We start from the raw sequence: 16,127 nt of genomic DNA, 5'->3' as shown, positions 1-16,127 counted from the left end.
GGGAGCTCGGGAGCGCCGAGCGCGGGACTGCGGGAGCGCGGGGTGCAGGGTGCGGAGCGGGAGTGCGGGAATGCCGAGTGTGGGATGCGGAATGCGGGATGTAGAGTGCAGGATGCGGAGCGCGGGATGCGGAGCGCGGGATGCAGAGTGCGGGATGCAGAGTGCGGGATGCGGAACGCGGGATGCAGAGTGCGGGATGCGGAACGCGGGATGCAGAGTGGAGGATGCAGAGCACGGGATGCAGAGCGTGAGATGCGGAGCTCGGGAAGCAGAACGCAGGATGCGGAGTGCGGGATGCAGAGCGCGGGATGCAGAGCGTGAGATGCGGAGCTCGGGAAGCAGAGTGCAGGATGCGGAGCGCGGGATGCGGGGCCGCTGCGCTGCTGTGCGGAGCGGGACCGAGAGATGGCGGTACCGCACCGAGAATTCACCACCCGCGTGTGGGGCCCGTCTGGTCCTTCCCTGCCCGGGAGCTGCCAAACGGTCCTGAAAAGGCATTCTGAACATCCCTGCTTCGCGGTTTACACACGCCATGGTGCTTTTGGATGCCATCAGGGCGGTCCGTCTCGTTACCACGGCAGGTAACGGGAGAGTCGGTGGTTTCACTGGGGGTTCTCTGAATAATAAACATTTTTGAAAGATGTCACCCTTAAAATACTAGAGATTTGTCCACAGTATGAAGTTATATATATATATATATATATATATATATATATATATATATATATATATGTAAAACTCAGTTTCCAAAGTATGAAATTATATTTTTTTAGTAAGACATTGTGCTGGTTTTAGCTGGGGTAGAGTTAATTTTTTTTCGCAGTACAGGGCTATGTTTTGAATTTGTGCTGAACACAGAGTTGATAATAATAAAATGCTTTTGGTTTTATTATGGCTGAGGTTACACAGAGACCTCTTCTACTCTTTGTACTGCCATGCTGACAAGGAAGTTGGGGGTGCCTGGGAGGTTGAGTGGGGCAGAGCCTGGACAGATGACCCCAGCTGACCACAGGGGCATCCCATGTCTTATGGCATCAGCATATGAAGGGGGAAGAAGGAGGAAGGGAGCATGTTTTGAGTGATGGAGTTCGTCTTCCCAAGTCACCCTGCCAGGAGCTGTGGCCCTGCTCTCCTGGAGGTGCTGAACACCTGCCTGCCCATGGGAATTAATTCCTTGTTTTGCTTTCCTCATGTGCACAGCTTTTGCTTTCCCAGTTGTCTTTATCTCACCACAGGAGTTTTCTCACTTTTCCCCTCCCCTCGCCTGATTCCACTGGAGGAGAGCGAGCCCTGCAAGGGCCTTGGGGGATGAAACCTTGGGGTGAAACCACTATGGGCATTTTATCATAGAGCCATGGAATCAGAGACTGTGCTGAGCTGGGAGGGACCCATCAGAACCATCCAGTCCAACTCCTGGCCCTGCACAGACACCCCAACAATCCCCCCTGGGCATCCCTGGGAGTGTTGCCCAAACACTCCTGGCGCTCCGGCAGCCTCGGGGCTGTGCCCATTCCCTGGCAGTGCCAGCACCCTCTGGGGAAAGAACTTCTCCTGATATCCAGCCTGACCCTGCCCTGGCACAGCTCCAGAAGAGATCAGAGCTGCCCCGTTGTGAGGATGTTGAAGACCCCAGTGAGGTCTGGCCTCAGTCTCCTCCAGGCCGAACACACCAAGTGCCCTCGGCTGCTCCCCACTGAGGCTTCCCCTGCAGACCCTTCCCCATCCCGTGGCCTCCTCTGGGCACTCTCCAATGGCTTCATGCCTGCCCCATGCTCGGAGCCCAGGCTGCCCCAGCACTGACGGCGAGGCCGGGCCAGCCCGGAGCAGAGCAGGACAATCCCCCCTGGCCTGGCAGGGCCGGGCCCGCTGCCCCGGGACAGGGATGTCCCTCTGGCTGCCAGGGCACCGCTGGCTCAGCCCCGGCTGGCACTGCCAGGAGCCCCAGGGCCCTCTGCAGCTGCTCTCCAGCCTCTCACTGCCCAGTGCCCCCAGCCAGGGCTGCCCGTGCCAGGGCAGAGCCAGCACTGGCCTGAGCTGAGCCTGCCATGGCTGGGGATTGCCCTTCTCTCCCCTGGGCTGGGTCTCTCTGCAGGGCCCCTCTGCCCTCAGAGGCGTCAGCAGCTCCTCCTCATTCAGTGTCACCAGCAAACTTCCCGAGGGCTCCTTTGGGGCCTGGGTCCAAATCATGAACGTGGTGCTGAGCACAGGGCTGAGGGGGAGCCCTGCAGAGCCCCACTGGTGACAGGCCCCAGCCTGGTGTCACCCCGGCCACTGTCACCCTCTGTGCCTGACCCTGAGCCAGCTGCTCACCCACCCCACGGTGTGTTTATCCAGCTGTGGCCTGGACAGTTTGTCCAGAAGGATCTTGGCAGAGATGGTATCAAAACTTTGCTGAAGTCCAAAAAGATTCCATCAAGTGGCTTCCCTTGATCAGCCAGGTGCTGCAGGAGATCAGGTCTGACAGGCTGTGACCAATGACTGCCTGGTCCTGGCAGACCCTCAGCACCTCCCAGAATAATGTTTTCCATTATTTTAGCAGGCCCTGAAGTGACACTGACAAGCCTATGTCAGTCCAGGGTCCTTCTTGCCCTTCTTGAAAACTGGGACAACCTTCACCAGCTTCCAGTCAGCTGGGACCTCTCCAGATTCCCAAGACTGCTCAAAAATCTTTCTTCTTTAAAGAAATCATTATGTGACCCAAACCCCCTGTAACACAGGCAGGCTAAGAACATAAATTCTACTATTGTGAGGGAAAACAATCCGATTCTGTATAATAGAGGTGTTTTCTATCAGTTTCTCTTTATTATGGATAGCTTTCCATCTCTGGAAAAGAGAGCCAGAGTAGAAGTGAGCTTTAAACATGTTTTAATTACTTGCCATTCTACAAAGGTAATGGCTACTGAAGTTTAAAACACAAGTAGGAAACAGGCTAAATTTCAGAGAGATAAAATTGTCAAACTAGAGATTTTTTAGATTGGAATTATACTAGCAATTGTACTAAATAAAATAATAGCTCTGTGATTTAGTCTATTTATCACTGATTTGGAAAAAAGCAAAATTTGACAAGGGAGCAGCAAAATCTGTAGATAACAGGTTATTTATGTGAGGGTTGGAGAGGCCTAGAAAGAATTTCAAAAGACCCAGCTGGGTAGCATCACCTGGGCAGGCTGATGGCACACAAAAATCAAATTTGTTATGTACAAAGTGTTGATCTATGGAAGGGAAGAAGAGGAGTTACTTGTATGATTCTTTCTTATAAATGGTCCCAACTTAGAGAGCAGACTGAGGTCATGTTTAGCTGTGGTCAAAACAAGTAAACAAAATATTGGTGTGCATAAGAAATGATAATTAAGAAGTTGAAGAATGTTAGATAAATCAGTATTTACATATAGAAGGAAATGTAATGATACAAGTGGCAACAATCTCAATAAAGGATACCTTAGGAACAGGTGAAATTAATAAAAGGGTGAGAAGAATTACCTGGGCAAGGGGAAGGGCAAAGTGAAAGATGTTTGGTTTTTACCTTAAAAATGAATCAGGCATGAAAGGCCTTGACAAAAAGAAAAAAAAACCCAACAAAAATGAAACAAACAAAAAAACCCCAAAAAATACACACACAAAAAAAACCCCCAAAAAACAACAACAACAACAACAAAATTGCAGCATGTTACAGAAAAGGTAGATCTTGAACCTCAGTCCTTGCTGTCTTGTAACAGGAACAAAGAAAAATTTGTTGTGAAAGGGAAAAAATAACAATAATAACATAAACATGTAATTATATTATAAAACCTAATTCTTAAGAAAAATCATTGAGACCAACAGTTTCACAAGATTCAGAAGAGTTTCAGTGGCTAAATTGTTATCTGTGGGACTGGAAAGCAGTAATTTCTTTGACTAAAAACTTGTGGGAAGTATATGAAAATGTAACGCTTCATGTTTTTGCCATACAAACAGATTTAAGACTGAGATCTAATGCATACAGCAGATTATTTTTTACCTATGGGTCTTCTTTCCTCCAAATTATCTGCTGGTGGCTTCCATTGGAAACAAACCATGAGGCTGTGTGTGCACTAGGTGAACAAATTCTGTCCCCACACTGCACAACATTTCTGTGGTGAGTTGTGTTTTGCAGTGATCCTCTTCTTTCATTCTACTGAAACCACAAACAGGTTGCAGCAAGCCTGAGATGCAATTCAATTGACCAAATAGTGGCTTCCTAATTTGCATATTTACCCTGAATTATAAGAGCAAGATTCCTAGGAAAAAAAAAAAATTTAAAATGATGCAAACCTTTACATTTCTGCAGAAAAGAAAAAAGTATCTCTATTATTTGCCAGAGCATGCAACTTCTTCAAGCTTTTTCTTTTTAAGAACACTGCCTAGCTTCTTAGCTATTAAATTTGGGCTCCCAAATACCCAACATGAAGCTTAAAGCTGCAGAAACATCTTCTTTGGGTAGGAACAACTGCTGAAGTTGTTCCATCTCTCCCAAAATTGTTGCTGTTCCTTTTGGGCTAATTTGACTGAAGATCCATGGAGTTCACTACTGCATGAACAGTTAACATCTCTGTAAATACCTGATAGGGAACACACATGGAAGAAAACCCCAATCTCATTCTTTCTGAAAAATAGAACAATTCCATGCTTTGGTTATCAGCCCACATAATGAATGTAATGGTAACACTTCATGTGAATGGTAATGAGTTAATTAACATTTCTCAAAGTCCTAGAACCTCAGATTAATAGAGCTCTGGAGTATAAAGACATAATATTATTTCATTGAGCATTTGTCATTTAAAAAGCTCCATGCCTTGAGCTTTAATCAAGCTCTGTAAGATGAGAGCAATTTCCTTTTTGCCACGTGTGGGTATCATCTCTGCTAAGATGCATGTGTAGTTAAACCCTGTATTCCTTGGAGAGGAGCAGGGTACCACTGTTTATGGGAGACAAATCCAGCCGTAGAATCCTACACTTGAGAAAGTTGGAAGACTTATTTCAGGAGATGCTTTTCCTGAGTTTACAAACTGTGACAATAAAACACTTCTATTAGCACAGAATAAAATCTCTTCAGTTAATTATTGTTTTGCTAAAGCTACCAAGTAACAGAGTTTCTAAAATGACTTTTTTTTTTTCTAACAAAGACTGCTATCTTTTGTTAGATGAAGCAAATACTGGCTACCATATATAAATCAGTTTTGGTAGCCCAGGAATACATTTATTTTGGGTACATTTCCTCTTTACACAATGGATTTTAACCATAGTGTAGGAAATTAATTTATAATTTACCATTATATCAGAAAGTAAGGGTACTCCTTTGAATAATAAGCACACAACCACGAATTTTCAGTAACGCTGCTGCAGAAGGCAGAGCTTTCAATGGTGGTCAAGAACACTCATTTGAGCAGCACAAAGTCCCTTCAGTACGTGCGTGTCACCGGAGGCTAAAATTGCACGGTGGCACCGCCACTGCCGGCGGAGCCGAGAGCGACCCCGGGGAGCGGGGACAGCCGAGCCAGCCCTGCAGGTGACACTGCAGCGCCGCTGCCCGCGGGCACTGCCCAGAGCTTTCCCTTTTCCAAGAAACTCAAAAAAAAGACACCAGGTGTTACCCGAGTGCCATCTCCGGGCTGAGCGCACGGTGCCCGGGCGGTGCTAGGTGCCCACCATGGGCAGTGCCAGGTGCCCAGCTCGGACAGTGCCAGGTGCCCAGCACAGGCAGTGCCTGGTCCCCAGCACAGACCTTGCCAGGTGCCCCGCACAGACAGTGCCAGGTGCCCAGCACAGGCAGTGCCTGGTCCCCAGCACAGACCTTGCCAGGTGCCCCGCACAGACAGTGCCAGGTGCCCAGCATAGGCAGTGCCTGGTCCCCAGCACAGGCAGTGCCAGGTGCCCAGCTCGGACAGTGCCATGTGCCCCGCACAGGCAGTGCCAGGTGCCCCGCACAGGCAGTGCCAGGTGCCCAGCACAGGCAGTGCCAGGTGCCCAGCTCGGACAGTGCCATGTGCCCCGCACAGGCAGTGCCAGGTGCCCAGCACAGGCAGTGCCAGGTGCCCAGCTCGGACAGTGCCAGGTGCCCAGCACAGGCAGTGCCAGGTGCCCAGCATGGGCAGTGCCAGGTGCCCAACTCGGGCCGTGCCAGATGCCCAACTCGGGCCGTGCCAGGTGCCCAGCACAGATAGTGCCAAGTGCCCAGCACAGGCAGTGCCAGCTGCCCAGCACGGGCAGTGCCAGGTGCCCAGCTCGGGCACTGCCAGGTACCCAGCACGGCAGTGCCAGCTGCCCAGCATGGGCAGTGCCAGGTGCCTGCCATGGGCAGTGCCAGGTACCCCGCACGGCAGTGCCAGCTGCCCAGCTCTCCGGGAATGCCCCTTCCACAGGGTGGGAGCGGCGCTCATCCCTGCCCGGCTGCTCCGGGGCCGTGCCCGGTCCCGGGACGCGCTGCAGGCAGAGCGCGGCTCTCTGAAACCCCTGGCGACAGGGAAGCTCTTCCCGAGGTGTTTTTAGACACGACACAGAAACTTCTCTTGAAACCCCCAGTGGTTCTTCTCCTTTGCAAGCAGCGAAGCTGAAATAAGATTTTTGCTCTTATTTCAAGTGTTTGGAAGAAATACAATGGTGAATCCTCTGATTTTTATACCACATTTTGTTTGCCGTTTCAATTTACTAGTTTTCAGCCTGGCCCATTTAATATTAAATGTTACTATTAAATGTTAAATCACTGACTTCAATATGAAAATGAAGATAAATTCAGGAAGTGCAAGCAATAACTCTGCACCTGATGCAACAGCCAGGGAGCTTATTCAGTCCTAAGTGCATTAGTGGTGACACAAGAACGAGACAAACCTGCAGGAGAAGGACTCATCTAAAAAGAAAGCAAGCAGATCTTTTTTCATGTAGAAGTGTAGCAAAGTTGTTAAAATAGGTGTACTTTCAGCCTACATTCACAGTAAAAGCACAAGTTCACCTTGCCTGGTTTGCAGGTCTGTGATCCAGCTGTCCTGGTCTCGTTTTCATAAGGTGACTCCACCAGCCTGGGAAATGGGGTTCTGCTGAATACAATGGGGAATTCATTCTGTTGTTAATTTAATTATGTCAGTTCCTGTAGCTATTACTTTTTGAAGTAATTTTAGTATTTATTATTTGTTTTACTAACATTAATTAAATATTAATCATTATAATGATGCATAATTATGTGCATATTACACATTGTTCTGATTTTGCACATATACTACACAATAGAGAGTAAAGGTCTTATAAAATGCTATTGAGATTTAATGCTACATCTTTCCAGTTTAGAGTATTTTTCACAATGGAAATGCTTTAATACAGACATTTCAGTTACTTTCGTTTCTAGAAAAATAATTTTTTGTAGTCATAGAGCCTGATCTCCGCAGCTAAATTTAACATTTAAATTTAAATGTGCACATTTAAAAGCAGCACAACTGAACTCTTGGACTATATTCCTTATTCTACACTCACTTCTCCAGACGTCCGTCACTGCTGCAGTGAACAGAATACACATGTGAGGATGAGGAATCTCAGCACCAAACAGGAGGTGACTTTAACTGTTCTGGTCACGTGCATATTAATTCAAAGCTCTGGCAAATTCCCCACGTGTGATATTTCAATTGCAAGTCGAGTCCCTGAAGGGAAGCAAAGACAGCTTTAAAGCACTTCTCACACGCAGCTCTTGGCAGCTGACCCACTAAAGCACAGCTCTGAGGCTTGGGCTGTGCACCACTCCCATTTCTGCAAGTGGCTTCCTTCCTCCTCTCTTGGTGTGGCTCCTGCTGGGAATGTGACCCACATCACTGGAGTGGGCAGGGATGTGCCAGCCTGCATCTGCTACAGAGCAGACTAAAAATACCCCCAACTGGACAGTGTCATTTGGTGCACAGCAGCACAAAGCCTGGGAATGAAAACCGGGCTGTCAGCAAAGAGAAATGATGGTTCAGCTGCATGCCAAACCACTCTCAGGGTCTTAGAAAACCCAGAAACAACCATCCGATATTCTGTTATAAATTTAATCTCTCAAGATTTATTATCATTGCAATTTAATGAGTTTGCATCAGTGAAAGCATAATAAGAATGTCTCACCCAAGTTTACTATTAATATTTTAAGAAATGAGCCCATCTTGCAGCTTGTTTCAGTTCAAGGAAGTTCTCTGGATATGTAGATTTTGTTCTAGAAGATGCTACCCTCAGGTTGACATTTTTTCCTCTGCATATCAGATGAGCCTGATTATTTTTCCAGTCTCTCTCTTTAAAATCCCAGTTCTATAGATTGAATATTTTCAAAAAGATCTACATGTTACTGCTGTCCTCTCTACAGATTCTGTTTGAACTACCTGTCTGTTTGATTTTGCTCATCTGTATTATCAGACACTTGAATTTAAAAGGTATGGTCATACAGGGGGCAAAAATTACTACACTGCAAATAACTGCAGGTTCTTACAGTACAGATACAATTTCATACCTCAACATTCATGATACCAGGCAATTTTTCAGGGTATAAACTCTCCAGATCTTTGCATTTTTGAGGTCCTCAAATTCCTATTGAATTGGATTTTGAGGATATTTACAAATATTATTATTAATAAATAAATTGCTGACCTTGAACCAACTTACCACCTTCATTTAATGTGAAATGGGAGTGTAATTAGATACAGAATGGAATCATATTAAATGCAGGTCCCAGGCCTTCAATGAGATCTATGTGCAAATGGATGTCTCTGGAAGACCAGCACCATGGTTTTTAAAATTCATAAGAAAAAACGTGACTGAAGCTAACAAGCTTTTGCTTGTGCTACTATAGTTATGGCTGAAAATTGTACAGAAAAGAGCTTTACAAGGATTTCTGTTCATATGTTTTCAGAAAAATGATTGCAGACTTAAAAACATAGAGTGTAAAACTACTACAGATTGAACTTCATTCTTATTATGTTCTGTGCTGGTTTGCCAATTCTGCATGCACAGAAACCATGAGAGAGAGAGAGTTCCAAAGCCTTATGAGCTTGTTTTTCTCAGAAAACCACCATTCCTAGAATTATACGATGAAGCAAAACATGGAATTGCCTGGAACTTGTAATCAGAAAGGCCTAAATTAGCAACTCTGAAGGCTGTCAGTAGGTTTTTAATCCACATGAGGAGAAAAACCACAACTCCTGCTAGGGACATGTGTGTCTAATATCCAAATCCAACGTTTCTGTAACCATCCGTCCCTGGGATCACCCTCCATACACAGGCAGGAGTTCATTACTTTAACACAGGGGTCAAGATCATGTTTGTGGGCAATTATTCCAGGAAATAGCAAATTGTGTTACCCCAACAAATCTACAGATTATTTATTCTCTAGAAACAATATCGAGCAGATTGGGGGATACATGTGCACGTTCTACATTTTAATTTAAGAACACTATATGATAAGTTTTTCACTGTTTTTGTGACTACTTATTGATTAGGTTTTTTATTTCCTATATGACTATGCATTTCAGTCTCTTTTTGACTCCTTTTTCTTTTATGCTAAACCAAATATTTGTCAACTGCATCACCATGGTTGAAATATTTTCCCATTAAAAATGAAAAAGAGCTTACCCTGTATACTATTATTTACTGCCTTCTCATCTCCCAGCTCCTGGAATTACAATGGTCCTTAAGGTGTGAATACAATGTGTTGACTCAATATCACTATCAAAGGTTAACTTTGCAAGAAATATACAATATCATTTCCTTACTCTTGGAATTCTGAAAGAAAAACTAACGTATGTAAAGCTCAATAACAGAAAACAACTGATGTATAGAATTTGTCTTATCTCCCTTATCTTTTAGTAACTGGTGGCTTGATGGGTGCCTAAAAGGATCTGAAATGCCCATATCTGACTTAGAGTATCTTGACTCAATACTGTGAAATTAAGAAAAGATGCATCTATAGGTGCTGTTTATCTTGTCTTTGAATTATTTAGCAGTGCACACACAAAGAAGATCTTCCTTCCCTCAGCTGTCTGTTGCTACCACAGGGCTGTTGTCTCACGGTGCCCGTGCTCACAGACGTGACAACTCACACAAGAGTTGCATAATTCATATGTGCAGTTCTGGTGGGTCTGATGGTTTGTTGCCTGCCTCTCACACCAGGCACAACTGTGATCTGATAATCTGATACAGACTTGGTAGCTTAATCTACCTTCTTTTACAATACTGCAATTGATTAGCCATCATGCAAAAGAGCTGGGAACCACAATCACCAATTTCAACAAAGCTACACTCAATTTATATCGACAGATGAATTGTGACCTTTGGAACCCAATGACAACAGAGAGGTTTGTATGTCTCTTGAAACAAGGAGGGCACAGAAATGGAGACAGGGGATGCAGAGAGCACCATTAAGCAGTCATTCAGACATCAAGGGCATCTCTCTGCCTGGTGCAGCTGAAGGATCTCAGTTTTGTGAGATGCCAGAGAGATAACTTCTGGTAGCCCTTAATTTTCAAGCCTTGTGGAATTTCTGGACTGTGGAAAAGACAACAGCAGAGTGAACCACAATCCCTGTGAAATCTGCTTCTGCATCCCTGGCATGTGTCCAGCAGTGCAGGATAGTTGCACTTGATAACACAGCCAGTTGGGTACCATTTTTGCTGAGAAAAGAGCAAGCAAGCAAACAAAAAAATTACTGGGCACTGTGTCATCAAGTTTAGTTTAGTGACAAGGGAAGGAGCAAGCTGCTCAGACCTGGTATCAGAGGTGTGGAGCAGAGCCTGGTCCCGCAGAGGCCGACGATACAAACAAACCATGTACAGCCTTGGCAGCAGTCTGAGAAAGTACCAAGGCATTGGAGCTGACTAAACAAATCAGGAACCTGAAACCAGCCAGGGAGGTCACCTATGCTGCTGCCAGGGAGGTCACCTGTGCTGGTTTTCCTGTTGGAGCCAGAGGAAAATGGTCCTCAGCCAGTCAAGCACGGAGGGCTGCACTCTCCCATGGAGAACAGGCGAGCCTGCGTTGCCAAGTTTTAGCAGGTAAGTCCCACTCTACTCCGTCAACATCCTGAATACCTTCTCAAGCATAGGACAGACAGGTGGCCAAAGCTCTGTCGTGGCTAAAGAGGAGCTGATGGGCATCTCCCATTTCATGATGTCACCAGACCTGGCCTGGTTTGGACAGGACACCCCAAAGAGGCTCTGCAGGGTGGGCACAGCAGGAGGAGGTTAGGTCAGTCTCACAGGCGGTTCCGTAAGTGGATTCCTGCCTTGCTGTAAGGAGGGTACTTACATCCCAATCTCAGGCATAGTTGGACCTATGATATACAGTGAAACACTGAGCATTTCAGTAATTAATGAAGAATCTACTACACAATTAAAGAAGAATCTACTACACTTTATGTTATCAAGTAATTCAGCAAAGTTTCATCCATGAAATATAAACTTATATGTTTCCCTCATCCTTCTGTTCAAACTACTTTCATAACCCATGTTCTCAATTACAAAATTACTCCTTATTTGGCAGTTTTCCACAATAAAAATCTGTATGGGCAAAAGGTAATAACAGTACCACTAAGGCAGCTGAAATTTAGTTGCCTTTGTTACAGTGCCCTGGCAAAAACTAAGTCAATGCAATAACATTTGGGCCCCTAACCAGTCCCCCTCCTACAATCCCATGTTACAGGAATTACCACATGGAAATGATTTAAAACTACCATTTAGGCTTCTTTCTAGATCACTTTAAATATTTATATGTATTTATAAACATGTATTATTTTTGTGTATTTATATTAACGTAAGTTAAATAAAATTTACCATTTGTATGGTAAAATGTTCAGTACCAACTGTTAAAATAACAATTTTATATCCAATATAAGACACTTACTAAAAAAGTAAAAATTTGTTATCTGAAACATACACAACACTTTAACGGAATCAGTTGAACAAGGTCAAACAAACACAACATCATTTCGTAGGCAGACTCTAATTTCTAACATTTAGTAGAATGGACACTATTTTTCTATACCTGCTTATAAATGTTCCAGCATGAATTCTAAATTTTGTTTCACTTCTTCCTAAATAGTATTTAGACTCTATAATATTACGAGTCCTTAACACACTATTAAGTGGGGTCAGTTACATAGATTTACATTTCATTTTTTGTCAAATCTTACTGTGCCATATACTTAAATGCCAAATTAAGTAGAAAAAACCCAGTCTAGTTCTCATTCCCACATTTGCAGCATATCTGTTTTAAAGCAATATTCCAAATTCTAGTATGACTGAATGTCAACAGCTCTTTTGTCTCACAAATATTTTCTCAGCTCCTCTGCGTTTGCAGCATACCTTGAATGGTTCTAAGGCAACTGCTAATGCCTTACTGATAATGAATTAATGCTCATTTGTTAATCATCAGAATGATTTTTTAAATATAAGGATTTCTCCAGTATTGAAATGGCCATGTAAACTATTTTACCACAGCTGGCTGAGAAGTACATTTTTGTGGTTTTGCAAGCTGATTCCTTTTTGTGAAAGTTTTCAAAAAAGCAAGAAAAATGAAACAAGGATCCCAGACATCTGAATCACCAGACAGTAAAAAAGAATCATGCATATGTTTAAGTATTTGACTTCCTGAAGCAAAAATATGGCGTGCCAGTGACCCCTTTGTGTGTGCAGTTGGGAGCAGCCCATTCCAAGCTGCAACAGGCAAAGGATTTACGTCAGAGCCTAGTCCTTCATTCAAGCCCAACTGGAAGTCAATTTTGTAAGCAGAACAACAATTTAAAACCAAACACACCTTCTCCTTCTTCTCTGGACTAGGGACACTGACCTTATAAATATCTGAAATTCTTCCACTGCCTGTAAACAAAAATGGGCTGCAGGGAGTCATGATCATGTGTCACTCTGACAAAACATTCTTACTCCTTGGCTACTTTTTGGAAAGGTTGTTTGCTGTCAATCAAGTCACAAGTTCTGTTTATAATAATGGTGATGACATCAGACATGTGGAAGAGAAGATTAGTATGGGCAATCTAAATATATAAACCAGAAGGTCATGGGACACATCCAGTGTCAGTTGAAGTAAATGGCCTCCGTTCAGTTCGATCAAAACTGGACTGATCCACGCAGGATTAAGAGGTTTATATACTTCATATACTTATTTATTTTTCCTATAACCAGTATGGCTTGCAGCCTAGCATTTTTTAAGGTGACCTGGGTCTTTGATTTGTCTGACAAGAAAAGGTGATTGTGCCTCTTTTTATTTTTAGGTGGCCATTTATAGCCAGCCATGCTCAGTCTTTCCAGAGTGGGACTGGCCCTGAGGAGGCAGCGGGCAGGAGCTGCTCCAGAGAGCGCTGGGGGCTCTGCCCACGCCTGCTTTTGCCAGTTGCTGCTGTTTACAGAGCCCTGGGCAAGAGGCCAACTGTGTGCTAAGCCTCAGGTTGGACACAATGGTGGGCAGAGCACTGAGGGCACAAAGCACAGGTCAGCAGCTTTCCTGGCGGGCAGCAAAGGACTAAATTTTATTTGTCTGAAATGGGATTTTCGTTGTCCAGGGCTGCAGGACAAAAGGACTGCTCTCACCCTGACAGCTGGAATGGATGATTTGTGAAAGGTATTTTTAGAAGCCCGATTTGCCTACATGTATGCCTGCATTGTCAAACATGCAAGCAGCAGGAGTGGGTCAGGCTGTGGCCACGAGCGCTGTGGCACACTGTACAGACTGTACAACACAGCCCCAGCCAGAGCTGCTCAGCTCCACCTGCACACACAGCCCAAGCACCAGGGCAACACTGTTCTGCTCATCCTGCACTTCAGCATGCTCTCACTACAGCATCCACAGAGATTACCAACCACAAAGGGAAAATCACTGCTGATACAATAGGACATTAGTGGTCAAGTCTGTTTTCCAAAATCACCCTGGTTTTCCCCACATTTCCTTTTCCTAAACACATATCCATCTGGTTAACAGAAACAACCTCTTGTGAATTAGGTTTTTCCTTTAAAACACTCTTTAGGGATTATATTACTAACGTTCATCCTCCTAATCTTATCCCACACCTTGCTGATAGGCATATCCTTATTAACATCTGCACATGGCTATTGTGCCAGTGCTGCTCTTTTCCCAAGCTAATGATTTCTTCCTCCTACAGCCCACAACATTGAATTGGACTCATAATACATTTCAAAGCTGCTTTCCTCTTTTTTTAAAAAAGCATTGTTACATTTTTTTGTTTAAACTGTGCACTGACTTCCTTCCCTTCCTATTCAAGGGAGGTCTTGGAAAGCACTCTTCTCTTATATGTAACATCAATGGGGAAAACATAACTGAATACATCTATTCTATGCTGATCTACATAGAACTTTACTAAATAGCTAATCTTACTACCATCTTTCAAAATAGAATTCACAAAATTTTAAAAATAGACTACTCATTTTAAATATTGCATTATAAGACCTCAGAAAAATAATGTATGATGTCATAATAGATACTTACACCACATATTTTCTAGCCCTTGAGAGTTTTCTCTTTATTCTTCATTGGTTATTATACACTCTGTTGGATTGCATGTTTTCATGCCCTGTTTATATCAGGAAGTGTGAACTTCCTATTTATTTCACAGTCTGTCTAAAATTCCTGCCATCTGGTAAGACATATTAACTTTAAGGCTAAAATTCCTACAAGTCCTTTGTGCCTTTATGCTCTCAATCTATAAATTTAATCTGCAGTAAATTTCAAATAAAATGTCTGCTCATTAGGGATAGTTATGTGCTAAAAGTTGTAATATAGCACTGTAAAAAAAAAAAACAAAAACCAAAAAACAAAAAACCACCCCGTAACAACATGTAAATAAATCCAGGGAGTCAGAATAAAAAATATGACTATTGTGTGTAACTCCACAGTTAGTGTTGACAGAACCACTTTCTGCACACTCCACTGAATTAAATCAGTAGGATAACAAAATAGGAGCAGATTTGGATACCTCCAGATAGTGAGAAAGAACCTGTTGGTGTATTGAGCTGTAAACCACAGTCTGTAGAACAGATTTCTGCATGTGAACACAGTGCACTTTAGTCAGCATGGCTCGTGGGCTTTTGGGATATCTTGGTAAAACTGCATGTTGGTAAAACAGGGTACAATTAAAAGAGTTGTGGTTGTGGCCATCAGCTCCTGCAGCAGCACTTGCCAGCTCCTCCCCAGCTTTGTGTCCTGGAAGCAGCACACCTTGAGATGGCTGGGACCTGCAGGGGACAGGGAGCCCTGGAGAGCAGAACCAGCAGCAGGAGCCACAGAGCTGGGCTTGCTGTGGGCCAGGCCTGGCGGGACACCAGCGAAGCCAAGTCCAGCGCAGGGCTCACTCTGGCTGTGCCCTGGTGCTGCAGGCTCGGCACTGCCCGGCCTGGCCCGGCTCTGCCCAGCCTGGCCCGGCCCTGCCCGGCCTGGCTCGGCTCTGCCCGGCCTGGCTCGGCTCTGCCCGGCCCTGCCCGGCCTGGCCCGGCCCTGCCCGGCCTGGCTCGGCTCTGCCCGGCCCTGCCCAGCCTGGCCCGGCCCTGCCCGGCCTGGCTCAGCTCTGCCCGGCCCTGCCCGGCCTGGCTCAGCTCTGCCCGGCCCTGCCCGGCCTGGCCCGGCCCTGCCCGGCCTGGCTCAGCTCTGCCCGGCCCTGCCCGGCCTGGCCCGGCCCTGCCCGGCCTGGCCCGGTCCGGCTCTGCCCGGACCCCGCACTGCAGGGCCCACCTGCCTCCCCCTGCTCCCCGCGCCAGGAAAGAGGAGCATCCCCAAAAACACATGGCTGTTTGTTTGTGTTAACATCTCTCTCTTCGTTCCTGAAAAAAAACCCAAAAGCAAAACAACACTGAACCAAGAAAATGAGGAATTTTGTGGGGGGTTTTTTAGATTACTTTTAGGTCTTGCCTCAGTATCTGTCCTGGAAGGAAGGAAAATTCATCCCAGTGCTTTATTTTCTCTTTCCCTTCCTCTTCAGCTTCTTTTGACTCCCTTTACACTCTGGTTTTCCACTTCATAGCTATACCTTCTTCCAAACAAAACCTTGTTGAAACCTCATCAGTCTTTCTCTTTTTTTCAAAACCAATGTCTCAGCAACCATTCAGTTAAAAGCAGAAAAAAAAAAGGTAAAAAATTTACCATCTCCA

The 16,127-nt window shown here is 44.9% G+C and overlaps 1 long non-coding RNA gene across 4 annotated transcripts; it reads right to left on the bottom strand.

Moving 5' to 3' along the window:
* Window positions 1–2,848: 2,848 nt before the first annotated feature.
* Window positions 2,849–15,256, bottom strand: LOC135279502 (uncharacterized). Of its 4 annotated transcripts, XR_010346728.1 has the most exons (5): window positions 14,473–15,256; window positions 9,595–11,290; window positions 7,480–7,643; window positions 6,970–7,046; window positions 2,849–4,256 (listed from the first exon to the last, which is right to left on the bottom strand). It is a non-coding gene; the product is annotated as an uncharacterized LOC135279502 (long non-coding RNA). The 4 variants fall into 4 exon arrangements; XR_010346727.1 differs by having other exon boundaries at window positions 6,965–7,046; window positions 7,480–11,290; XR_010346726.1 differs by having other exon boundaries at window positions 7,480–11,290.
* Between the last annotated feature and the right edge of the window lie 871 nt (window positions 15,257–16,127).

The sequence above is a fragment of the Passer domesticus genome, chromosome 12 (genome assembly GCF_036417665.1).
Source record: "Passer domesticus isolate bPasDom1 chromosome 12, bPasDom1.hap1, whole genome shotgun sequence".
Taxonomy (NCBI): Eukaryota; Metazoa; Chordata; class Aves; order Passeriformes; family Passeridae; genus Passer; species Passer domesticus.
This window is presented reverse-complemented; position numbering and strand designations above follow the sequence as displayed.